Here is a 25,300-nt window from a genome sequence, read left to right on the forward strand (position 1 = left end):
TACAAAACAGTCTTTTTGAATGCTACCATTTGCATATAATAAAAGGATTAAAGGATATACACATATTTGGGGCACCTGGGTGGCTCAGTCAATTAAGCATCTGACTTCAGCTCAGGTCATGATCTCATGGTCATGAGTTCGAGCCCCTCATTGGGCTCTGTGCTAACAGCTCAGAGCCTGGAGCCTGCTTCGGATTCTGTGTCTCCCTCTCTCTCTGCTCCTCCCCTGCTCATACTGTGTCTCTCTGTCTCTCAAAAATAAATACATGTAAAAAAAATTCTTTAAAAAAGAATATACACATATTTGTCTGCCTATGTATAAAATGTCTCTAAAAGATATATATGCACACAAAATTGTTTGCCTGAAGAGATGATAATTTGGTGTTGCGGAACATGTTCATTAATTTCCACATTAATACAATTGAAAAACTCCTAAATTTAATGCTTATATAAAAAAAATAGAAAATTATACTTTTATCCCTGTTTTATTGCTGTACAAATTACTGTTCTATAATGATATTTCATCAAACACAAAGATGCTTCCAGACCTTTCACTGTAATGATGAAAACTATTATGCATTTTATCTGATTGAGTCAGTCTGGTTCACTTATTAATTTGAACTCAAAGAATTTGTCAACATTTTTTCTTAAGTGTCCTTGGTTACAGGGGTACATCCTGTGACTGAATAGATGACTCGCCTACTATGGGTGCCTGGGTGGCTCAGCTGGTTAAGCGTCCAACTCTTGATTTCAGCTCAGGTCATGATCTCACAGTTGGTGGGATCAAGGCCCACACTGGGCTCTGTGCTGACGGTGTGGAGCCTGCATGGGATATTCTCTCTCTCTCTCTCTCTCTCTCTCTCTCTCTCTCTCTCTCTCCCCCTCCCTCTCTCTCTCTCTCCCCCTCCCTCTCTCTCTCTCTCTCTCTCTCTGTCCCCACCTCATCCTCGCTCGCTCTCTCTCAAAAATAAATAAATCAACTTAAAAAAAGACTCACCTGCTATAAGAATATTAAAGAGCTGAAAAGTATGAAGCTGATCTCAGTGGAGTTCTATCAAAATACCAGTTTTATTTAATACCCCATGAGAAGTGGGAGGATAATGCTTATTTCAAATTAGATAGTTTAAGATTTAGCATTCCTTTAATATGTGGAATACCAGGAGTATCTCAGGAAAGGCAGAAACCAAATAAGAAAGTCCTAGGAAATTTTTAGAAATCCAATGGAATCTAAAAGACCATCTTCCCTGGAGTCGACATTTTAATATATCACCAAGATCTCATACTTCCCTTAAACAGGATATTAAATGGCACATAGTAATTTTTTCCCTAATGGTTCTCTTTTGTAGTTAACGCTTTCTTTCTCCATCCACCTGCATTTTATAAGTGGATAAATAGAATCACTCCAAGCTGTCTGAATGCTCCTTTTTCTTCCTGCATCTGCCAAACTCAGTGAGAAGTAGGAACCTAAGACAGTCTCTGGTACAGGTAACCATCTGTTACCACTTACAACATAAAATTCAACAAAGAAAGTCTTCTCCTGTGGCTTATTTGCATATTTTATGGTTCTCCTGTTTAACTCCTTCTTTATAAAATAAGAAAATAATTATTATTCAAATTAAAACTGCTCATCCAGCCCATAGGTGGTATATTAAAGCTCTCTCCACTGAGAATTATTTATATGGTTCCAGTTAATAACGGTGCATTTTTATAGGGAAGATACACAGATGTGACAGTGGTTTTAGAAAGAACTTAGGCAGCATCCAGAAACAGCTGTACATTTTTCCAGCAGCCTGACTAGTGACTAAGTAGTGTTTTGTACCACCATCTCCACATCTGCTCCTTTCCCCCTTCCTTTTTTCAGCACATCTAGATGATTAATAAACTGTACATTCTTTACATGCATTCTGACAGCCACGGGGACTATAAAAGTTGACAATATACAGCATCACCCAGTGTTATCATGAAACACCTCATTGGATGCCTCTATACCAGGGGGCTGTGGCATTTTGAGAGGCTGGTGCTGGGAGTTGTATGGGTCTCTTGACATCATAGTCAAGTTGGTATTTTCTCAGGTCATATTGTCAGTGGCTGGATAAGTGTCCCCTCAAGTCTGTATTATGCATTTAAAAAAGTAATTTATTTGCCTTAGGGAAGAGAGTATAGTCTCATTATCTTAAAAAGTCAGAAGACAGTTTTAATAACCATTTCACTCATTCCTCTATGAATTTTGCTGAAAGACCTATCCTAAAGCATGTCTGCTGGCAAATCCCGAGTTTCACTGTTACCAAAGTTGACTTTGTGTGAGCTGTTACATTTTCCATAGACAATTGGATATGATCACAGAAGGCTGATTGCCAAAGTTTTATTTCAACTCAGATATAACTAAATGCAAGAAATCACTTACTGACACCTTTATTCTGCCTATCCCACCCTAAATCACCATTTGGGGAAAAAGTTACAGGATCTCCAAAATGGTCTGCCTATGTTCCAAGTTAATTTTGAGAATGGCTCTCTATGTCTGGTTTACAGTCTCTTTAGAAAAGCAGAATTATGATGGAAACACTGTAACATCCTAAGCTGTAACAAATGAGCTGTTCTTGAAGATAAATGTAACTTCATGTCTTTGAAGCTAAATATTTACTTTTCAGATGATTTAATGTATCTTTGTTCCTTTCCACACTGAGCTTTTTCTTTCTTTGCATCCCTTCAACTCCAAGCTACTTTTTGTAGCCCTGTTTTATCAGTGTTTTGTGATGTTACAAAAAAGCAAAGAGTGTGAGGTCAAATTTTCCATTACATACCTCAACAGGAATGCCAGGGAACCTAGCCAAACTAAGTCTACAAAAAATAAAAATTACAGGAAAGATGATTCATTAATCAACAATTGCCCTACCAAAAAAATAGAATAAGTTGTATGTATTTTGTTTTGGGAGCAGGGACTGAGTGCAGACAGCCCAGCCATGGGGTGAAATGGGTTATTTCATGCCAACATAGCATGGTTTTAGATCAACTAGGGATCTTTTAAACCTTAAGAATAACTCACTTTGTGCCTTGGTTTCTCTCAACTTTTTCTTTTTTTCAGAATGAAAATATATCATGCAGACCCCAGCTACAATTTGATTAAAAAAATAATGGCAGCAGGGGTGGCTGGGTGGCTCAGTCAGTTGAGCGTCCAACTTTGGCTCAGATAATGATCTCATGGTTTGTGAGTTTGAGCCCCACATCAGGCTCGCTACTGTCACCACAGAGCCCACTTCAGATCCTCTGTCCCCCTCTATCCCTCCCCTGCTGTGTTCTCTCAAAAATAAATAAACATTTAAAAAATATAAAATAAAAATTAAAAAAATAAAAAATAATGGCAACAGAAAGATACAATAGAAAGACACAGCCTGCAACTCATGAAATGTTTCAGCCATTTAGCCATTCCTTCCTCTCTGTCACAAAGTCTTTGTCACCTCCTCTTCTCTAACAGAGGTCCCATCTCCGTCCTTTTGTCTTTTGCCGTAAGTTCAAGATCTTGATCCTTCCCTAAAACATTGTCAGATCAATAAAAATACTAGACTTTGTCTTTAAAGTTATTATTAAATATTGAAGGATATGAAAAGGTCAAAAATAATGACACTGGAGGAAAAAATTAGTCACTGAATTATAAAGAGCCCCCAAAGCTCCTATACAAAGAGAATTATCTAATCACAGAACTTTGTACCATAAATGTCAAACTCAAAGTGAAGCTTCATTTTCTTGTATTCTAATGAGAAAATCAGTCACTAACAAATACAGTAACAATACTGGCTCCATGACCAGCCAATAATAGATACGTAAACTCTGTTGTCTAATGCTTTGTTTTTTAAGTTTATTTATTTGAGAGAAAGAGTGTGTGTGTGCACGAGAGAGCACAAGAAGGGCAGACAGAGAGAGGGTGAGAGAGAGAATCCCAACCAGGCTTTGCACTCTCAGCGGGCTCAAACTCACAAACTGTGAGATCATGACCTGTGAGATCATGAGCCAAAATTGAGTCGGACACTCAACCAACCAACCAAGCCACCCAGATGCCCCTGTTACCTAACGGCTTTATTAGCCAACCCCTTCTGACTAATCAAAGAAAGGTGATATTATGGGCCTGTATCACTAATACACTAAATGTATTTTACCTTAATTCTTTGAAAGATGGTACTCTTTATGTGGTTCAGACACTATTAACCAGAGTATGTAATTAATCGGAGCAATTCCAGCCATGTTGGAGGATACTGAATTTACTGAAGATTTTTGTTGTCTTTTATGGAGAACACGAAGGGAAAATGGAGAGCAGGTTGTTTTTTCTTTTGTCAAAAAGCTGATAACCCAGTTGTGATGACCATTTCATCCACACAAAGGAACAGGAACATGAGAAATAAACTTTTTAAAGTTCCTAATAATTGGGTGTTTCTTGTGAGAAGCTGGGACATCTCAGAAAAGAAATGGACGGAAGGAGAGGAACAAAGCCAGAGTTCCCAGACCTTAACAACTAGGGCAGATATAACAAGTCCACTTTTGTTATTGAAAAATGGGGTGTTCTGCCCTGTTTTAGAAGAAAACTTGACTGCCTGAACAGAACTATGGAGATAAGGTCCTAATGTAGTCTGTGCTAGTCCAGACCTGTGCTCACCTCCTCACCTCCACCAGAGTCAGTGACAGACCACCCAGCAGAGAATATTTTTCGAGTAGTGCTGATAGAGGCAAACATCCTAGGTGTCAGATGGAAAACACTCAATCCCCAGACTTCACACCTCAGACAGGCTTTTTTCCAGGCATTTCTAGTAGTCCATTCTTTACCCCATTCTGCATTATCTGTACTGCACCCTCAACACACACAATATACACACTTAGGAAGGAGAAGAGAGATGTATACAGGAAACCACATCCAGTAAGTTTTCTTTCTCCTTAGAAGATCATATTTTATCTTTTCAAAATCTCTCTGCCTTTGTTCTTTTCAACTATATTAAAAATTTGTTTCCTTGGTTTTTGGTTTTTAATTTTTAAATTATTTTTAAGTGTCCTCTACACCCAACCTGGGGCTCAAACTTAAAACCCTGGTATCAAGAGTCGCTCACTCCTATTTCCTTGGTCTTAAATCTCATTTTATTCAAGCTCGTAGCAACTCCACAGTCTCTGAAGTCTTCTCTCTCAGCCACATCAGTTCTTTATTATGACTGCTTGTGCAAGCCAGTGGGTGTTTGTTATGTCACATAGGCTATGGGAGACAGGTTTTTCCCAATCCCACTCTACTCCCAAACCCCATTCCTTTCAACTATCTATTCATCCAGCCAACCATTTGAGTCACCAAGGGCTTTGAGACTTGGGAAATTTACATCCCTGAAACTGATTATGCTATGTTGAATTTATACAGAGCTCTTCTGCTTTGCAGGATTTTAAAAGAGAATGAATACTCTTGTTTACAAGACAGACAAGGTCTTTCACTGTATCAAGTTTATACCCTGGTTAGGATAGTCAAAGAAAAGCAAATATTTAAATAAGTATTTCACTCACAGTAAACATAAGAAGAAACACTGGGGGAATCTGAGTCAATGGAGCAGGGAAGACTATTTTGTGAAATAATGTATAAGCTGAGGTTCAAAGAATAGCCTAAAAAAGGAGAAATGTAAGAGCATCACAGGTTGAAGGGCAGCCAGTTTTAATACCCAAAGTCAGGAAAGAGCTTGATACAAAGAGGGGATGAGAAAAGCTGAGCTTAGACTGGAGCCCAATGACTGAAAGGAAAGTGGAAAAATTCAGAAGTAGAGGAGCCAAGATTAAGCAGGGCCTTGTAGGCACTGACAAGAATTCTGGCCTTTTCTAAGAGCAGTGAGTAGCCACTGAAACATTTGGGCAGGGAGGGGGGGAGGCGGGGGAGACATGATTTGAACATGATGTTTCTGCTTGAGTCACTTTGTTGTATCTCATCACAGAATCAATTAGAGGAGTGCAAGAAGGAAACCAGTGGGACTAATGCCATTTTCCAAGTGAGAAATGATCATAGTGGTCAGTGGAGAGAGAAGTGTATGGTTTCGAGACAGATTTGGAAGGTAGAATTTACAAGACTTGGTGGCTGCTTGGATTGGTGGCATTACAGGAGAGTGTCACTGATGATTCCCAGTTTTCTAACATGAGATGCTGTTTCCTGATGTGAAAACTTTTGGAGGAGTGCCTAGACTACAGGTGGGGTGGGATGGGGAGTAGGGATAGACCCCAAGTTTGATCTGGGATGGTTATGATTCACCCAAGTGGAGATGTCACACAGGTATTTGTAAAAACAGATTTGGAGCTCAGAAGAGATATCTAGGCTGGAGATATAAATTGAGTAACACCTTATAAATAAAATTTGAAGCCATGAGTATGGATAAGATAACCTAAGAAGAGGCATGTTTTCAGAGGAGAGCCCAGAGTGCCTCTCTGAGCCTCAGTTGTTTCATCTAAAACATGGAAGTAATGATCTCTCTGTACAAGAAGTTGAGACACATGCATACAGTTTATTAGCCCTATGTCCAGCTCATAGTCAGCAGTCAGTAGTATATGGTAATTGCTGTTATTACTATGTCTGGTAAATTCTCACATCCTCATTCTCTTGAATGAGTTGGGACTGATTGACAGAGGGGAGAGTGGAGAAGAGTAAATAAAAGCATGAAGAAATGAACATGAATCTATAGTGGTATGTCTATAAACATTGAGATCAAAACATTAGCTTCTGTTGTGCCAGTGTTTTAATTTTTTTTCCAATTTTTATTTTCTAGGCAGCCCTCCTCTTGCAAACAAGTGCCTATAATTCTCCCCATGAAAAATCAGGGGTCTTCATTTTTCTTAAGTGAGACTTTTGTGCCCAAATGACTTGTGAAGCTACCATCAGGTTCATCATCTTGGCAGGTTTTCATCATTGTTGCTACAGTCCCTGATGGATTTGTTAAGAAATATCTAAATGTTCTTTTGGTAACATTATTTTTAGGAAGGCGAAGCCTTTACATTTCCAGACAGCAGCTTGGTTGTGAATGTGAGGAGACCACAGAACTGTAACACACTGCACATGTTGACAAGGCTGTCTGGGCTCCTTGGCATTACTAATGACGATAATGATCCCGTTTGGTAGAGGCAGACCCTCCCTACAGCTGGTGTCCTTTCTGCGCAGGGATGAGGTCATTTGGTGGGGAGGGGAGAAATGGAGCTGAAGAGAATGAGAGAAGAGAAGGGGAAGAAACTGTCATGTCTGCATTCTTGGTGGAAAAATAGAAGCATATTTGCCACATGCTTGCTTAATTAATTTATTTTTTAAATACAGGGAATGGAGAGGCAAGGGGATAGTGAGGAACTGTAATATGGTGACAGCTTGGTTTCCTCCCAAAGCTGTACAGTTATCTGTATACACAGTAACTGGGTAATCAAATCTCCAAGACACTGATAACCCTATGAATTCTAATCTCTAGAAATTTTAAACTGCTCAGAGAAGGATATTCCAGCAATCTAAATCCCAGTAACTACTCTAGAGTTGTTTAAGAGCCCAATTCTAGACAGTCCACTCCTCCTTCTGCCTCAAATGTGTCTTAAAAAGAGAAAGTCAGAATTATTGTTCCTTTGGCAATGTAGTTAAAGGCATCAGATCATTCTTCATCTAATTCTCAATGTTGTCACCAAAAGCAATTAAACAGCCTTTTTTTTACGTTACCAGTAGTAGTCGAACTGGTGCACCATGGGTTTATCTAGAACTTGTATACTTGTATGCATAAAAACTATATGTCCTTAGGGTTTGGGGTTGTTATAGTTGGTTGTTGTTGAGGGGAGGGCTTACCAAAGAGGGGTCACTTTGTCATTCCAAGGTAAGACCCTGGCTTAGCACACCCAGCCAGTCACAATCAGCCATTTGGCCATATCTGCGCAAGGTAAAGGAAATGAGCCAACTCTGATCAAATGGGAGAAATACTAAAGATACTTTCAAGATGTTTTTGAACCCTTCAGAGGAAGGGTCATGTTTGATTAGCCTTTGTGTCCTCCGTGCCTCAGCCAGGCCTGACAGAAAGCGCTCCACAAGTGGTGAGTGTGTGAGTGAGCCAGTGTGCCCCATTACCCATGGTTGAAGACTTCTGCTGTTAGCAAGTACAAATGACCATGAGTAATTATGTGGAGGAAAAAATAATATTTTCTCCTAAATGCTGGAGAAAGAGGCTGAAAGCTAATAAATCTAATAGCTGCCTCTCAACAGTGCTCCTGATGTGAGTTTTCAAGATACAGCATAAAGAGTACTGGACTGAAGGTCTAAAACCTCACCCTTTGGCAGGCCACTAAAATTTCTTAACCTCAATTTCCTCATTGGTAAAGTGGATAATAACACTTTCTCTGCCTACCTCCTATGGTTATTTTCAGGACTAAAACCTATTATGGAAGAGAAACTAATAAGAACCATAGGAGGTAAGGTGTTGTTATTGGCTTCTTTTGAGAATACTATATCCTTAAACGTTTTTAGAAGAAAAAGGATTTTTAATTCTTTAAAGAAAAGGTCCTTCAAAAGCGTATGTATTGGTGCTATTGTTGTTAATTGCTGTCAATCCCTCTTTAAAGGCATATTTATTTAAAAAAATAATGACAGTCCTCCACTCCATTTCTGGAAAGTTTTTGCGACTTGTCTTCATATTTTGTGTGTTTAAAATCTGAAGTATGAGGTCTTCCTTGAAAAATACCATTATTATTAATAGCCTCTGAAGGCAGCAAGGCTTATGAAGTTACCGACTGTGTATGATTAAGTGGTCACAAATAAAACACTGGTATTACCACATGTAAATTCTTTCCCTGAAGTTGGTGCCTCTACAGTGATTCAACTATAGTTGTCTGTCACGGGACAATAGAATTGTCCTTGAAAGAGCACTGCATATGAAGTCAAGAAACAATGCCTTAGCTACTTTCTACTGTGGCCGTGATCAAACCATTTCACCTCCCTTAGCCTCTTCAGCTTTCTTAACTAAGCATTCAGTGGCTATCCATCAGGGCTTTACAGCTGTCTCCAGAAGGCATTTGAAAAGAGGGAATGCATTCTTTGTTGTCAAAATGACAGGGTGGGCAAAAAATGATAGGGTGGAGGTATATTGCTAGCATTTAGTGGGCAAAGGTAGGTCTGCTAAATTTTCTGCAGTGAGCAAAGCAGACTCATGAAAGGAAACATTGTCCCCCTGCATCATAAATATGCCCTCCTAAGAAACACTGGACTAGAGCTTTTGAGAGTAAAAGGAGACATAGTTAATAATACAGGATTGTCTCAGGCAAATTGGGATATATGGAGCTTCTAGCCACAATCCAGGTCAACTTTGGCTTGCATTGTTTTCCAACATTCTTGTCCATCTTCCTCTCAAATGACAAGATCCCAAGGTTTGCTGAACAGCCATTATGGAAGGAGACAGACAAGTCTGGACCACATACCTTCTTCCATGGTCTCTATTTTACCAGGAAAACTAGCAGCAGAGTTAAAGTTAGCTCACTTAGTCATCCAAGAAATTGGTTATGTTTTCGTTAGAGAGCCCCCTTCCCTCACCCTCAGAGCCTTGGGCTCTGCCACCACTCAAGTGTGGCAGCTGCCTGAAACATTTGTTTGGGGTGGGTGGGGGAAGAGGAAGAAGGGAGAGTGGAGCCAGCTCTTCCCTGCAGCTGTAGTTAACCAAAGCAAGCTGCCTACACAGACAGCTCACTCCACTTCAGGGGCCACCCTGAAGCCATATCTGTGGGTGCAAAGTTATTGTGACACATCCCACCATGGGGTGTGAAGGGAGAAACTGCTCATGGCAACGGAGGTACCAGATGATTCTTACACTACTTTTTGGACCTCCATTTAAACAGGGAAAACAAAACCAGTTCAGGAATTTTTTCTACTCTGTTGACACCTCAGCTAAAGAAAATAGTCAAGTCCAGGTGGGTTTTATGTTACTCAGCTCCTGTACATGGACAAAGACTGGGATTCCAGCATTCCTGTTGAGCCCCAGGGTTTTCTCCTAGTTAAATTTACTTTCAACTTCTTAAATTGTATTTTACTCTTTAGAGAAAATCTGTTGTGCAGAATTGTATAAGGCTTGACATGATGGTCTAAACTAATTGCTTAAATATGGACTTGGACAATTGTTGAAAAGTACTTTTGTTTGTGTCATGGAATGAAAGTTACCACATACACAATAGTCTATTTTCAAACCTAAATGAATTATGTCTTAAAGGGAATAAAAGAGTGTAGCAAAACAAAACAAAACAAAACAAAACAAAAAAAAAAAAAACCATGAATTTTTTAGGCCAAAATGTCTAAACTCAACTGGAAAGAACTATAGAAATTTGCCTGACACTGACAGGCGGTTCTCTTTTCTCTTTCCTCTTTCTGTTTCTTTTCCCTTCTCAACCTAGCATTTGAAGTTAAGCCTTTGGGAATATGTGTCTTCTCTACATTATAGCCAAGTGGCAAGTGTGAGCCATGGCAGCAAACAAATGTCTAGATTCATATAGTACTACTTCAGAGGAGTATCATCTCTTTTGAGGGACAGACAGACCTGATAAAGATCAGAGGTTAGGTCTTCACTTTTCTAACTTTCCCATGAAACCTTAGGGTTTTCCAGAACTTGCCAAAGGTGGAAGAGTCAGTTTGGGGAGGACTTTTTAAAAAAATAACTCAGTGTTGTAGGTTAATAAGGTACTATAGTGTTACGTTTTTAAGAAAGTTTCTTCTTTTTACTTATTAATCTATATGTACCTCACTTCCAAATAACATGTAATACAGAAGAATAAAGTAATTAATTGACAGAATTGGAGTAATTGGAATATAAAGCCAGAGATAGGAGCGGGAAACAGAAATATATACTCTCTAGTCTTTTATAGTTATAGAAGTAAATCACAAATTTAGCTCCAAACTTTCTAGTGGCCTAAATTAAAAGGGACATGCTCTTAACCACCCAGACTGGCATCATGAGCAGTGTTCAGGGGCAAATGGTTTTTTATTTGTTTATCCATTTACCAACATTTATTTCTTGAGCACCTTCTAATATATCTGGGAGCTTATATTGACAGAGACCTTGGGCAATACCAGAGAAAGGATTAGATCTGAAGTGCTCTGTATGAAAATGTAGAATCTCTTAAAATTGATTTTAACCATGTTTTAATGATAAAATGGAATGTTTATCTGTCTATGAGCAAATCCAAATTACATCAGACACATTTTCATGATTTTCTTTTTTAGAGAAGTCTCTGTAAAATACCCCAGGTCTCACTAAATTATCACCTGTGACCTTGGAACGTGACTGTGTGAGTACATTTTTCTTAAAGCACAAAAGTAGCTCCCTGTCGATGGTGTCTTCAGAGTCAGAATTTGGTCCAGAAGCAGTTCTGGAATGCACTGGACAAAACTCATTGTTTTCAAAATATCTTAGGCAGGCAGATCCCTTCTTGCAAATTATCTTATGCCCACCTTCAAAATAGAAAACACGTGTAAGTGATATTTTGTTAGTGTAAATTTACTTTTAAATTGTCATATATTTACTTACTATCAAGATAGTCATTGAGACCAATGAAACCCTTTCCATAAATCATAAATTTGAATGGATGAAACTGTTTTCTGTTGACCTCAGCATCTTATTTTTTTTTCACATTCTGTTTTGTTGCAGTTTTTAAAATTCATTTTGAGGGGCACCTGGGTGGCTCAGTCAGTTGAGCGACCGACTTCGGCTCAGGTCATGATCTCACGGTTTGTGAGTTCAAGCCCTGTGTCAGGATCTGTGCTGACAGCTCAGAGCCTGGAACCTGCTTCCGATTCTGTGTCTCCCTCTCTCTCTCTGCCCCTCCCCCACTCATGCTCTGTCTCTCTTTGTCTCAGAAATAAACATTAAAAAAAATTTTTTTTAAATACAAATAAAAATAAAAAAATAAAATTCATTTTGATACTTCAGTATATGCTATGCAATTAGACTAATCCAGAATCTTAAAAAAAAGTCATAAATGATTTTATTTCAAAATTGAATAACAAATTAAAACTAATTGCTCACATTGCTCAAACATACATTGTACATTTTATGTATTACAAATGTATACTTTAATATATTTCATTATCATAGATTTATAAATTTATATTTTATGTTAAATCATATATTTGTAACATGAAATATATTATAAAGTACTTTACATATTTGTATATAAATAAATATTAGAAATGTATAATAAATATAAAATGTCACACAAGAGGTAAACACAACTTACCAATATACCTTTAAATTATAATATTATCATGACCTATGTGTTATGATAATTTTTTTGTGACATTATTTAGGCAACCAATGACCATAACTTGTGGTCTGAGAGTCCAGCTCGTACAGAGCTGACTGGGACCCAATGATATACGCTTACAATGAGCGGATATTGTCGAATCTTTTCTTGATGTGCAATTGACTATGGCACACATGTGCTGTAGTAATGTACTTCTTTGCAGTTTTATGTGAGCAGGCATCCACATTCCAGAAATCAACCAGAGATTGATACGGAACAATACCCTTCCTAATGAATGGCGCATTTAAGACATTCATTTATGTGCCCCAGAATTGCAGGAGGAGCTTTTGGTCCAAGGTCTAGGTAGATGGTGGTGGTAATGGTGGCTGGTGGTGATGTGTGGCTATGTGTATGTATCCTACTAAAACTCAGTGCATCCAGTTGATAGATGGGCCTTATGGCATCATTTGTGTTACTGTCACTTTGTTAACTGAACCTCTAAGTGAGACTAATAAAGCCTCTCCCTCTCTCTGGGCTTAAATTAGAAATTCCAGGCTACTATAGAAAAAGGTAATCTAAGACATGAAGACAAAACCAAAAGAAAAAGTGTTAACACTGAAGACCCATGGATAAATTAATGCTGTGTTTCTTTCTACAACCAAAATAAAAAATAATTATATTTAAAAATTTTACAAAAGCAAAAATTAAGACTTTCCCTTCCAACAATAATATCAACTTGTTTTTGAGTTTATATTATATAAGGAAAACTTTCTGTATTTGGAAGAGCACAAAATTATAAATAAATTAATATTTAATCTTGTTCTTTACATTTATAAAGAACTTAAAATGCCTTGTATTTATTTTCTATGGCTTGGTTTTTTCACAGAAAGGAAACTAGGTTGGGCAAGAATAAGATGCCTGGAATTTTTTAAATCTGCAATGGGTAATTTCCTGTAAGTGAAATTAAATTCAGTTCAACTCTGGGATAAATGCTATGTGTAACACCGCTGGAGTTGGAGTTCTCCTGCTCTCCATTTGGTTACCAGTCATTATTCCTCATTTCTATTCTCTTCAGAAATGAGGGTTTTCATGCTCCGTTGACCATATGCTTCCTGTGCCTTTATCTCTTATACCCTACATATTGCTCCAATTTGGGCCATAATTGTAAGTCATTGTGTAATTCACCATAGCAAGACTTCCATCCCAGACAGAAGTGGCTTGAAAAGACATAGTTTCCTAGGGCTGCTATAACAAATTACCACAAATTGAATGGCTTATAACAGCAGAATTTATTCTCTCACAGTTCTGGAGGCTAGAAGGCTGAAATCAAGGTGCCAGCAGGGCCTTGTTTTCTCCAAAGGTTCTGGAAGAATCCTTCCTTGCCTCTTGTAATGTCTGTTGGTTGTCAGCAGCCCTTGGGTGGTAGTGGTGGTAGTAGTAACTCCAAAATCTGCCTCTATCTTCGCATGGTTGTCTTCTTTCAGTGTGTCAGTGTCCAAATTCTCTCTTCTTATAAGGACACAAATCATTGGTTAGGGCCCACCCTTATCCACTAGGACCTCATCTTAACTTGTTTACATCTACAAAGGCCCTATTTCCAAATAAAGTCACATTCACGGGTTCCCAGTAAACACTAATGGGGGGAGGGGGGTGGGAGACACACACCTGATATAGGTAGTAAGAATCTTGTTAAATTCTCTCACCTCCCTGAGCATTTAGCGGTCTTCACTTTAGCACTTTTACTTGTCTAGTCTCAAACAAAGCATCCTTGACCTTTCCATCCACTTTCCATCCATTGTCTCTTACCTGGAAATCCATCCAAAGCCACAGAAACCCTAACTGATCAATTCTTTGGTCACTGCCATATAGCATATGCTGAGCTGTATCATTTTATAAAATTGCCCCTCAGGGCCCAGTTTTGTTCTCCAGTATTCATATGCAACTTCCTACTAAAATCAAAGTAAATTACATGCACGTGTTTTCAAGCATGGACTCTGGCCCACACTTCTTCCCAAATTCTATACTTTCTGCTTTGTACATCTGGACATTAGACTTATTTAAACTTACGTAATATTCTCCCCAAGGCGTGAACTGTGAAGAGCTGCATTATCCCAGCTTCTTTTACCACTTCAGTTTCCCTATTATGCTAAAGGCTGGCCAAAGGTCAAATATTTGCATGCTTTCAAGATAGCATATAGTGTTTAAATCCCCCTCCGTAACCAAAGTTGCAATTATACTAAAGAGGGGGCCCAGGGCAAAGGTCACCAACTAGCTCAGACACAACATACCTTCCCAGATATGTTTTCTTTCACCTGCATGGTGGAGTTTTAAAGAAATTGAATTCATTGCAAACGAGTGCAGGTATCACAAAGAAATCCAGGTATCTGGTTTTTCTTGAAAACTCAGAAGATCTGGCAAATTGGGGTTCACGTTTCGGCAGCTATCCCTTCAGACAGATTGTGGGCTCTCACCTGCACTGTGGGCCAATCTAGATTAAACCATTTCATTCATTTATGTTACCTGTCTGGCTGTTGGTGGCGTTTGAGCTATCCACCCCTGGCCCAAGACTTAGGAATTCAACCTTAATTTTCTTCCTAATGTGGCTCAAATAAACTATATTGAACACACTGGGGCAAAGGAGAGCACATCATTGGTTTCCCTTCCTCCTGGTTTATACTGTCTTTTGGCAGATTTCCACCAACACCCCCCAGCTCAGGGATGAGATGCACACCTTCAGTCACAGTACATCTGGACTCAAGAGCCTTTCCTCCCTTTTTCTGTCACTATCTCAGGTGTTACAGTTAAGTTCAAATGCAAGAATTGAAATTTTCAAACATGGAAGGTAATTTCAAACTCAATCTCAAGTTACTCTGTTGAGGTTGGATTTCATTAATCACAGCACATGCCCTTCCTGAAACTTTTAAATGTGCTTTGCTAGCCTGTGGAACCTCTTTTGGCCCTTTGACTTATCCTTTCTGCTTCCACATTCCACCATTTACCTCTTGGCCCACACTATTTTGACTTCAGATTAGAATCATTTTTCTGGAAGTCTCATGTCTAGACTCTTACCAGTGTCTTCCCTGTAGACACTGGTCTTGCCCTATAGAACATCTCTGGGCAACCCTTATCCTGGGCTTAGGGTCTCCCAATTCTCCCTGTCCTGTTCTCATCACATCAGTGATGTGTTTCTTACACTCATAGTGTTTCCTGAGAGGGCTGTCACCTCAAGCACTGACTTTGGGATCCTGAACAGTGCCTCTCTAGCTTTTCTTGGAATCATTAGTATCACTAAAAACCCTCTTATTTTTTCATTATCCCCAATGCCATTGGCACACCCAATTAATTCATCCCATGGAGTATTATATTCACTGTATGACTGATGTTGCTACATGGTCCTTTTCAGAATTCGCAGGACATATTATCATGTTAGAACATTCCCCATGTGATGGTAGGAAAACCCTAATTTGTGTTTCCTTGAATATTTATAAATCCTAAAAGCCCCATCTTTACCTTTATTTTAAAGCTTCATGGGATTTATGATTATAAAAGTAACATGTTCATTGTAGAGAATGTAGAAAATACACAAAGATAGTAAGATAAAAATAAAAATTACCTATAACTATACCATGTAGAGACAACTACTGTTAACATCTTGCTATGTTCATTTTCACATTTACATTTTAATCTCTCCCTGTCCCAACTCTTCAGTTCTCAAACACTCTTGAGAGAAGGGTAATTTTTGTGACTATCCCAAAAATTTAGAAAAGAGTTCTATAACCCAAGGAAATTCTAGTCTTAACATTTCATAATGTTCTCAATATTGTACACATTCCTGCTTGTTTTATGTTAAATTATTTAGCCTTCTACAATATGATAAACATTGGATTTTTTTTTTATCATTACCCCCAAGGAATCCAAAGATTATCTCTATAATCCTCTCATTTTTCTGATATGATAGATTGTATCATGGGCAACCCATGTGTACAGAGCCCTGGCTTAGGCTTTTCTTATGGACTGAATTGTGTACCTTGTCACCCCAAATTCATATGTTGAAACCCTCCGTCTCCTCCCAATGTGATAGTATTAGGAGGTGGAGCCGGTAGGAGGTAAGTAGGATTAAATGAAGTCATGAAGATGGAGTCCTCATGAATGGGATTAGTGCCTTATAAAAATCATAAGAGAGATTGCTTCCTCTCTTGGCTCTCCACTATGTGAGGATAGAGAAGTCAGCAGTCTGCATTTGGAAGAGGGCCGTCACCAGAACCTGACCATGCTGACACCCTGATCTTGGACTTTCAGCCTCCAGAACTGTGACAAATTTCTGTTCTTTGTAAGCCTCTCCGTCTGTGGTAGTCTATTATAGCAGCCCAAACTAAGACAGCATTCAAGGAAGAAGATCCTGACCGATCCAGTTGTGAATATAAGACACAGATAAAAGAAGGTTCATGCTTACCCAAAGTCATGAGTGTCAACTATGACAGACCAAGATCTTAAGCTAGGGCTTGAAAGGGAGGAAAAGATAGGCAACAAAGAAGAAAGCTATTTAGGTATATTTTACAATGGAAAAGTGTTAGGGTACCAAGAATTATTGCTGACTGAGAATGTAGCAAGACCCTGGCTGGAAACCAAGTCTGACTCTCAGCTCTGGGATTTCCTCACAACATTTTCAGCTGATGAACTGACAAACCTCCGATACATCATTCCATAAATATTGTTAAATACTCTAGACCTAACATTTACCTTTTAAAATTTTTATGAGAGGCTTTTTAGAAACTTTTATTTAATAACCTAGAAATATCTATATTAAACCAAGGTAAATCAATATTAAAATAAATTAATTGCGGTTATTGAATGCTTACTAGCTGATGATGCAAAAAATAAGGAAAGTTCATAACATACTCTAGTTGAGCTAAATAAAGATACCATTCCAACATTTTAACATCTAGGTGAGAAGTGCTTTTAGCACTTGCTGGCTTATGTGCTAGCGATTAACAATGGTGTTATAATGTAATTAACACAGTTAATGTTGAGTGTATAGGCAGTTGTAAACAAATCTCATTTGTCTCATTCCACTGGACATCTGTACAATCAGGTGACAGCACCAGACCATTACAAAAAATGAACAGGTGATATGCCCATAACTTTGTAGTAGCTCTGTAAGAAGAAGTGATGATTGGATTTCTCAGGGTGGCAGATTGTAATGGAAAGCTCTGGACCTGGAGCCAGGAAGACTGGTGCTGGCAGAGCCAACATTTATCTGTTATAATTTTTGCATATCATATGCTTTCTTTACTTCTCCATTAAACTAGATACACTCTGAAGATTCCTGAAGTTCTAATATTCTGCAATTTTGCATTCTCCAAGTGTGTCTGATTGTTCTACAGGAAACCAAGAATGCAGTGAGATATTACTTTAAGGAAAGATGACGTGATCTCTAGTACTGAGCTTCTTGTCCAGCCTTAGGCATGTCAGTTTCAGATACTCATTACATCATCAGGGAAAAAGGCCAATAAAAGCCTAGACTTCTCAGGCTGTAGAATCTGCTTATAAATTGGAATGGACAGAGTAGCTGCGGTTTTTCCAAACTCATGTTCTTGGGTATTACTAAAATGCATTTTATGTGCTGCATCTTGTTAAAGTTTTCGTGATATGTCCCTGTAAAAGTCTGCTGGCCTTCTGCAAGCAGGGAACATGCCTTTGGTTATCTGTTACCAGTTAGCTCAGTTGGTTAAAATCCAAGGCTGTGGGATCAGTCTCCATATGGGACAGTTGGCTTCATGCAGAGCAGCCCCCGCTCACCCAACTGGTTCAGAAATGTGTGCATTTGACCACAGAGGACAGAGGTGTGGGTATGGCTGGCTCAGCATAACCTATTCCTCCTACTGGAAAATCACTCAGAGCCCATGTTCTTCTGGCAAAGGTCACTGACGTCAACCTTGTTTAGAATTACCAACTATGAGCACACTGCCAAGCCAATTTATGTATTCCTTGAAGATCCTGATGACCTTTCACCCAAATGACCATATAAATCTTTCTACATTTTGAAAGACTCCGATGAAAATAGCATGTTATTGAAGGCTCTCTGACAGGTGCTGTGCTAAGTATCTCACACAATCTCTCACTCACACCTCAGAGTAATCCCATGCAATATGTACTGTTTTTATTCTTCTTTTGCTGGTGAGGAAAACATGGCTGGAAGAAGTTATCTGTCCCAAATCCACTGACTGGCAAAGCCAAGGCTCCAGTCTAAGTGTGTCTGACCCCAGAGCCTATGCTCTGACCCACTCTCCTCTACTCCCTCTCTCACCAAACTGCACAGTTTGGGATTTTAGAAGCTGTGATAAGCTCCTAACTATGGGATGAAACTTGCTACAACACATGCTGATAAGGCATATGGGTTTTAAGTTGTAATTTCTTGAAATGAAAAATGAGGTCACCTCTTTTCTCAGAGGAAACCTAACAAACAGTCAAGTGAGGCAGATGTCTACTCTTGGATGCTTCTGCAAGTTTCCCGTTTGTAACCTCCTTTTTGCCCCAGCAGCTTGAGATACATCCTAAATCTAAAGCTTTGCTCAGCTTTAGTTCCTCAAACTTCTAGTTCAAATACAAACTCTCATAGTGGACAAATTGAAAGTCTCTCCACTTCTTTTCTTCTCTGAATCCCCCAGCAACTCACCATCAACTTAGTTCACTTTATATCCTCAAACCCAGAGGCATCAACAGATCAGTCAGACCAATTTTTCCTGATCTGCTCAGCAGTAAAACCGCAGAGGCATTTCAGTGGAAGGGGGAAACCATAAAACCTCCCTCATTAGGACACTGAGTTAAGCTTGATTTGTCCCCTGGAGCCACAGTTTCATCTGTGAAGTTTAACCTAAAGTTTAATCATTGAGCAATGTGTTTAGTATTCTGGAACTCTGTTCTTCCTGACCTTGTGAACTTCATCCACACTTGAGCGGAAAGGGGAAGCTTGGATGCATGCAGAAGACATTTGGTACAAGTACAGGAAAAAGCTCTTGATAATATGCAGCTCTTACTGTGTATTTCTTTTCAGACTTTGTAGATGGACATTAAATGAAGACTGCCTTTAGGGTAATTTCTCTTTTCCCTAATCAGCAGTACAAAGTTAAGGCTCAAAAATTCATGGTTTTCCTTTAAAAAAGTCATACTGACTCATTTCACTATTGACACAGTACAGTATACTCAGAGTTGACGAGCCTCCAGATAATCTAAGTTGTTTCTGTTGTCCACCTTCTGGGAAGCCATCATTTTAAAAACAAAATACCTCTTATAAGTTTCTAAAAGAGCTTTATAAAGCACTGCCATTTAACACTATTAAAGAACAAGATCTTCCATTTCATTCTTTTTGAGGTATTGAAAAACCCTTCGCTCACGTGTCTTTACCCTCACCTCCTTTTATCCTCATCTCCCTGATCCATCACTATCATCTGCTTTTTCACTTGTGGCCTTTCTTCCTTCTATTCAAGAAGTATTTTTCAGCACCTGTTACGTAAATTGCACTGTGTAGGCACCCAGGAAGTGAGGAGGTGAAGACAAAGGCCTTGTCCTCCAAGGACTTAAGGTGTGGTTCTGAGGCTGCATGTTTCAACAGTTGGGGGAGACAGAGAGGTGTGCAAGGGAGTGGGAAGAGGCCAGGTCCAGGACAGAGAGGTGATTGGGACCATGCCAGAGCAGAAGGGACACAGCACTTCTGAAGGGATCAGTCATTATGCAGCCCCTGCTTATTGAAACCATCCTGGAATGCTGACCCAGAAGTCAGAGCTTCCAGTTTGTCAAGAGAAGTCAGAAATCCAGATTTTTATTATGTGCCATCTCCAGATTTTTTTTTTTTATGCTGGCAACTAATTCAAATTCTTCAAAAACATTGTGTAGGCCAAACAAAACATGTATCTGGGCTGATTTCAACCCATGGTCCTCCAATTTAGGGAGTTCTGGTCTGGTTAGTGAGGTAAATCACACATGTATGAAATCATTAATTTAAAATGCAGCCCATATGGCTAAGAATCATAATGAGTGACACAGACCATTCCTGCTAGAGTTCAGAGAAAGGAAAAGGAGGACTGGGGAGATGGGAGGATGATGGGCACCAGGTGCTCCAGCCCCAGCTGTGCTGGACATGTTGAGGGGCAGTGAGGAAGCTGGAGGGTATGTGTTAGGAATTTGGTTGACCCACTGAGGTCAGGTGGTAGACGGCCTCCAAGGCCAGACTGCAGAGGCTGGACTTTACCTTCTGTGTCATGGGGAACCACTGAGGATTGGCTAATCTGCAATTTTAGAAAGTAAAATAAAATCTGTTGGTGGGTAAAGGGGCAAAGTAGCATGCAAGGAGAAACCATCAGGAGACTCTTCCCACAGTGTTTTCCTCTGACTCTTACACCCCTCTACAGCATATCCCAAAACTTTCCACCTAGGCACTTCTAAGAAAGAAGCCTCCCTGTAGCAGGGTAGCTTTGAAGTATGCCAGTGCCCTAAACCAGAACAGTAAAATGAAATCAGACCAAGTTAGAGTGCCACCCCTGACCCAAAGGGGGGGGAAAAACCTTAGCTGCCACCTCTCATTGAGTGAAAACCACTGTTTAAAAAAGAAATAGAGTATCTCTTTGAGCCATACAGACCTATATAATAAGATCTATCTAGGAGAAGCCACAGATCTATGTAGCTCTAAAATGGGGATGCGAAGGTGCAGAACTACATTCTCATTAGGTACATGAGTTATTCAGCAGGAGCTCAGCAGTACCCAGAGTCAGAAACCACATACACACTTTGCCCTAACATTTATTAGCAAAGTTTTCTTAAGGAGCCAATAGATGTGCATAGAGAAAGTGGCCTTTCTTTTCAATCAAAGCAGAAGGACACTATTAGAAAAAAAGAAAGAAAGGACACAAAATATTAGGTATTATATTATATATAGCAATCTTCCAGATATACCTAAAAGTACCAAAAATGAGTCATCCCTAAGACCCAGTTGAGTGTGTTTGTGAGATGATGGACTCACCTTGTTACCTGGGCCCCACCTCTGGACAGTGGGAGTTGGTTAGTCTAAGGTGGGGCCAAACACATGGACTTTTGAAAATCTTCACACGTGGTTCAGGACCCTACCGTGATTGTGCTTAAAGACAATATTTGGCTGATACAGGCAATTGTTGGTTATTCCAGATCTGATTATGCAGGGTATTAATTTTCTAGGCCCTTGTTTTACTTATTCTTCTCTTTCTACTTACATTTTCATCATTTTATTTCTAATCAGTACTCTACCAGAGAACGAGAAGAGAAAGAGAAAAAAGCCAGAGCTGGTTTTTTAAAAATCATTTTAACCTCATAATAAAAGCAGTAATCATAATTACAATACAAGTAACAACAGCTAACATTTCTTAAACATTTATTACATTCCAGGCACTGCCTAAAGGTCTTACACATATTAATTCCTTTAGTCCTCACCAACTGTATAAGGTACATGCCATTATCTTTCTGATTTTGAGCTGTTAAAACTAAACCACAGAAATATTATTATATTTACCTAATGTCCCACAATTTAGAAGGATCAGAGGCAGTATTTGAACTCAAGAAGACTAACTCTGGAGCCTTCACTTTTTTTGGGGGGGGGGGTGAAATATATATATACACGTATATATATATACATATATATGTGTATATATATAACATAAATTTATTATTTTAACTGCTTTTAACTATGAAATTTAGTGGCATTAAGTCCATTTACATTGCTGTACAACCAACACCACTATCCCGTCTCCAAAACTTTTTCATCTCCTCAAATTAAGAGACTTCATTTTTAAATACCACTCTATATTTCCTCCCCAGTAGTACTTAAAGATCTGGAAATGTTCACTGTTTGTGGTGATTCTGTCTTCTTTTAACACAGACAATTTAATATTTTTTTCAGTCTTGGCATCCCTTACTCTTCACTTGTCATGTGTGCCACCGACTGTCCCTGACACAGTCACACCAGCCTGTTGAAGCTTCAACATGCTACTGTCTCTTCCCAGATATTTGTGTGCTGGCACCTGCACGGGCAATGACAGCTGCATCACCTCTTCTGGCTCTCTTTTGATGTTGATTCTAACATGCATCCAAATCTCAAAAATCTTAACACTATAAAAGTTTAATAGTCATGTATCTGACTTAGGCTTGAGGAAATCCAGTCTTCCAGGCTGATACGTCACTGTGAAGTAGCTTTGTTTTGGTTCCACGGTATTCACCCTACCACCATTGTACTCCACACCTCATCCCTTCCAGCCTAGATTACTGTCATAACTGGTCTCCCTGTTCTCCATACTGGACATCACGAAACCTATAATCTTGAGCAGCTTGTCAAGTCTCTCGGAACCAGTAAACCTTTTGTTCAATAGGAGAGGAGCATAGAAATAGATAAGTTTCCTTTTGATTCATTAAACAGATTCTAGGAATTCTCAGACATCCTCAAGGTGGAATTTGGGGGTCATTGCTGCTAAAATGAAAAGAACTTAAGATAGACTTGTCATTATTTCTTTGTCATTATTTTACCACTTGGCTTCTTGTTCTCTTTACTGCTGAGGTACCAGTACCCTCACCTGCTACTTGTTGGCCATCTAAAACCTTTTCACCCCAATACTCTGTTCTAGTTGCTCCCTAATAGCTCACAGTATTTCTTCTCCTTTTTCCCTTTCTCCCCAGTTTTAAGAAAATTGAACAGAAAATTTAACAATTGGCCCATTGTTAATAATGATTTCAACAAACCATTAAAGATGTGAATGTGCTTACTACTTTATATCTGAATAGCTGTATTATTTCTGTGAGTGTAATTATTAATGTTTTATCTGAATAGCTTACTACTACAATTAAAAGAATGGTGACCTTAATTTTCTTACATATGTATACTAAAAGGAAGTTTATAAAACAAGTTTCAAGACTCCTGAACTTCTATCCCACCCTGAACAATTAGCAACCAAAGTGCAGAGATGAATACTTTCTTGTCCAGAGTTTCACAGTCTTTTAGAAAATATTTTAAGGTTTATTGTAATTGGGGGACTTGACTTTTTTCTTTTTTTAACTTTTCATCTTTAAAAAACAAGTTGACCAGCTAGTTTTTTAGTTTTGATTTTGTTTTGGGTTTTGGGTTTTTGTTGTTGTTTATTCAATTTTATAAGGTCACAAGAAAAGTCAGCCTACATAAAACCTCATCAAAACTCTGGACCTCAAGGCACAGAGGAAAACTAATTTTTAAAAGCATCTCATTTCTTCTCTCTGCAAAGAGGGCTCCAAATAAAGAGATAAACTGGTTTTCCTGTTATTTGAAGTATGGATAAGTAACCTAATCAAATGCTAAAATCTTTCCACATGTTTTCCCCCTAGGCTATCACAAATAAATGCTGTTGACCATAGCTATTGCCAGTACTGAATGCTCACACCTTAGACTGGAAGGGTGCTTCTTCTAGGCCTCCTCTCAAACTCAACATCCTGAACCTTCTTGAACCCTTGTTTTATTTTGTTTTGTTTTTATTTTGTTGCTTCTGATTTCATAAATCTTAGAGGAATGGACATTTTGGAAGTGAGTTTGAGTCTGCTATAAACCTTAACGAGCCCTTAAATTTCTTTCTAGAGCTACAGGATTTTCTTGAGAATGTTATTGGGATATGGTGGATTGGAAAGACAGAGGATGTATCAAAGTAAACATTTTATGAGCTACTGCTTTGCAGTTTAATTTACAAAGTAGACAAAACCTCTGAGTATTTCCTGTATGTCTTAAAGGACAAATTTGTCACTAGTTCCCCAGCCCCACTGCCCCTCTTTATCCAACTACCCACCCCCCAACACACACACACACACACATACACACACACACACACACACTTTTTTTTTTTTTTACATTAAAGCCACTCATCAGATGTGAGACTGGTGCATGTGTTTGCAAACACCACCCTAGATTAAGTATGCTGTAATTTATTGGCTTAATTTATTGTATAAGCCATTTTTCTTTTCTTAACGTTTTAACAAATGAAGCCCAATATTAAGTATGGATAAGTTAAAGACTGCTTGCCTCTCCAGAGGATAGAAGCCCCTGGAGGGAAGGAAGGGAGACTGGCAGAGGGCTTGGAAAATGTTTACAGTCCTAACGGAACTTGTGATTTCCACTTGCTGATTTTCTTTAGCCTCATATTCATTGAGGGCATTTTGGGAAATCATACTCATACACAGGAATTTTTAATAAGTTCCATGTTGCCATCTACTACATAAAATTTATTTGCCAAACAGCAATTTTTTAAAGAAATTCAGCAGTTAGATTTATACACAGTAAATAGATTTGGTAGAGAGCAGATTTGAGAAAAAAAGTAAGTAAACAAACATGTATTCCTATCACTGCCCATATATGTAGGGTATATCAGTCTACCAATATACGCATAGCCGAATGCTATGCTAGGCATATGTGTGATATACGGGGAAACAAAACATAGTTCTTGCTTTAGGGTAAGTCTGATAGGATTGAACACCATGAGCCCAAATGACATAAGGTAGAATATTGACATTGATATAACTGATCTATACATTGAGGAGTCTACTTGGTGTGATCTGTTAGTGGCAGGTGGATGGGGATTACTGGCCCACTGCTACTCAGAATATAGTCTGAGAACTAGCTGCATCTGCATCAGATCTGAGGATTCTCAGGCCCCAGCCCAGACTTACTGAATTCAGATCTCCAGGGCTGTGACCCAGCACTCAGTGTCTCAAGAGACTTTTATGTTTTAACAGTCTCTTAACTAATTCTTCTGCCACTCAAGTTCGAGAACCACTGTTCTAAACCACAGTTCCCAAACCATTCCAATCCTCATGGTAGACATCATCATCCAAGTGACAAGTGAGGAAGTGGAAAGTCAGAGAGATTAACTTTGCTAAAAGTCATCCTGCTAACATTATGGCAGTCTAGATTCACCCAGTTCTGTTGAACCAATTCATAAACTCTATACTCCTTCTTCTACCCCGGGTATCTCATCCTAGAAATTATCAACCATAAAAGCCATTTTTCTAAAGGTTTCCATCTTAGT

At 38.8% G+C, this 25,300-nt stretch overlaps 2 protein-coding genes and 1 long non-coding RNA gene across 5 annotated transcripts in view; 2 read left to right on the forward strand and 1 right to left on the reverse strand.

The window, feature by feature from the left end:
* The window catches only part of LOC128315157 (uncharacterized), a 34,781-nt gene extending 10,695 nt beyond the window's left edge, over positions 1-24,086 (forward strand). Inside the window, exon 3 of the long non-coding RNA XR_008297621.1 lies at positions 6,767-24,086. This is a non-coding gene — a long non-coding RNA (uncharacterized LOC128315157). The remainder of the gene's footprint in view (positions 1-6,766) is intronic.
* The window catches only part of CMSS1 (cms1 ribosomal small subunit homolog), a 376,852-nt gene that overhangs the window by 230,177 nt on the left and 121,375 nt on the right, over positions 1-25,300 (forward strand). The gene's annotated exons all lie outside the window — the stretch shown is intronic.
* FILIP1L (filamin A interacting protein 1 like) overlaps positions 1-25,300 on the reverse strand; it is a 297,991-nt gene that overhangs the window by 223,249 nt on the left and 49,442 nt on the right. The window lies entirely within an intron of this gene.

This window comes from Acinonyx jubatus, chromosome C2, assembly GCF_027475565.1.
Source record: "Acinonyx jubatus isolate Ajub_Pintada_27869175 chromosome C2, VMU_Ajub_asm_v1.0, whole genome shotgun sequence".
Classification (NCBI taxonomy): domain Eukaryota; kingdom Metazoa; phylum Chordata; class Mammalia; order Carnivora; family Felidae; genus Acinonyx; species Acinonyx jubatus.